This window comes from Trichosurus vulpecula, chromosome 3, assembly GCF_011100635.1.
Source record: "Trichosurus vulpecula isolate mTriVul1 chromosome 3, mTriVul1.pri, whole genome shotgun sequence".
Taxonomy (NCBI): Eukaryota; Metazoa; Chordata; class Mammalia; order Diprotodontia; family Phalangeridae; genus Trichosurus; species Trichosurus vulpecula.
The window spans coordinates 396,421,472-396,423,494 of record NC_050575.1 but is presented as its reverse complement, the minus strand read 5'-3'; the positions used below and the strand labels follow the sequence as shown (position 1 = coordinate 396,423,494).

The window sequence follows — 2,023 nt, the reverse complement described above, 5'->3', positions numbered from 1 at the left end:
AAATGCCTAAAAGTCTTTCAGTTTATTAAATGTCCTTTTTTTTTTTTGTCCAAGATTATACTCTGCCGGGTAAGTTATTTTGGGTTGCGACCCCAGTTCTCTTGCTCTTCAAAATATGTTCCAAGGCCTTTGGCCTTTTAGTGTAGAAGCTGCTAGGTCTTCTGTAATCTTGATTGTAGTTGCAGAGTATTTAAACTGTTTTTCTTGTTGCTTGTAATATTTTCTCCTTAACCTGAAAGCTTTGAAACTTAGCTATGATATATATTCCTGTTAAGTTTTCAGTCCAGGCTTTCTGTCAGGTGGTGATTGGTGGATTTTTTTCTATTTCTACTTTACCCTCCTGTTCTAGAATTGTAGGGCAATTTTCACTTAACAATTCCTTATGATATTGTATCAAGGTTCTTGTTTTGATCATAACTCTCAGGTAGCCCAGTAAATTATGTTATTGTCTCTCCTTGATCTGTTCTCCAGATCAGCTGTTTTTTTTTGGGGGGGGGGGACACTGAGACCAAACCATTTATTTAACAAATATATTACATGAGCAGCAACAAAGAAAAATAATAAAGGGTATGTTTAAGAGGCATGGGAGATAAACGTGACAGAGGTCTTGATTTTTAGGAGACCAGCACACCAGCTGAACTGGTCTTGGCCCCAGACCCCTCCCCATCGTCCTTGGCTGCTGGCTTCTCATCCTCACGCATTACCCGAATATTACGTTTCTCTCTGAAGTCATTCAACTCCCTTCCCTTTGCTTGAAGCTGCTGGGTCAGTGTCTCAATGATCTTTTGAATCTGCTCCTTGTTACCGTCCAAGGCAGGTAGCACCTCTTTGGCAGTTGGCTCCACCAGAACCCCGCCCCCCCCCCCCCCCCACGTTCGCTAGCACTTCCGGGTTGGGTCCGCTTCTCCCAGCGTATCTATCACTAGGCTGTGCTCATTCAACTCCATCTCCAGCTCAGCTGCTTTGGAGGCCAGGCCCCTCTGTTCCTGCCGAAGGCGGTTGAAGCCAGCAGCCACCTGCTCGGCCGACACCGCCCCCTCGCCTGCGCTGACGCCGCCGGAGCTCCGCCATTCCTCTTGTTGGGCCGGTTGCTGCTCTCCGCCATCTTTACCCGCCTGCTAGGGGTAGGGTCCTAGAAGCCCCAGCTGTGTTTCTAATGAGATGTTTCACATGCTCTTCTAGTTTTTCATGCTTTCTATTTTGTTTTATTATTTCATTCACTTCCCCTTGTCCTGTTCTAGTTTTCCAGGGGCTAATTTCCTCCTTCAGTTCTTGAATCTCTTTTTCCAATTGGTTGACTCTCTTTTTATAATTATCTGGGTTTTCTTGGATGGCTCTTATTTTTCCCCCTTAATTTTCCCTCAGCCTCTCTTATTTCATTATTGGAGTCCTTTTTAAGTTCTTCCAAGAATTCTTTTTAGGCTTCTGACCGTTTGATGTTTCTCTTTGGGCAAGAGTAGCATTTTCTTTGTAAATTTCACTATCTTCCTCTGAATATGAACTCAGATCTTTTCTGTCCCGTAGTAGCTGTCTATGGTTGGGTTCTTTCTCCTCTGCTTACTCATTTTTATTTTGTTTTATTTTAGCATCTTATTACTACAAACAGGATCAAGTCGTGAGGGGTGGGTAATGGAGCCCCAGGTCTCAGGTCCTTCTTACTGTTATTTTCTGAACTCTGTCTAGGGGCCTAACCTCAGGCAGTTCTCTCCACTCCTGAGCCATGGCTAGGGCCCCCAACCATGCTGTCTCACAAACACTCTTGCTCCCTGCGGCCCCTTCCATAGCTGCGAACTTCAGCTCTCCTCTCTGCCTTGGGAAGGAAGCCAGGGCCTCCACTTTCCTGCAAGTGCCCACAGCCAGAAGGATACTCCCCTACCCATGCTACCACAGCGCACACTGGGACTGTGCTAGCCCCTTCTCCCCCATAGCCGCAGCCTGGGACTGTCTCTGGTCAGCACAGCTATGCCTGGCATCCTGAGACAGTGGAGGATCCTTCCGTTACTCAGCTGTCCAACCTCCATAC

At 46.5% G+C, this 2,023-nt stretch overlaps 1 pseudogene; it reads right to left on the bottom strand.

The window, feature by feature from the left end:
• Positions 1–614: 614 nt before the first annotated feature.
• On the bottom strand, positions 615–1,105 carry LOC118844638 (annotated as a pseudogene).
• Positions 1,106–2,023: the final 918 nt, after the last annotated feature.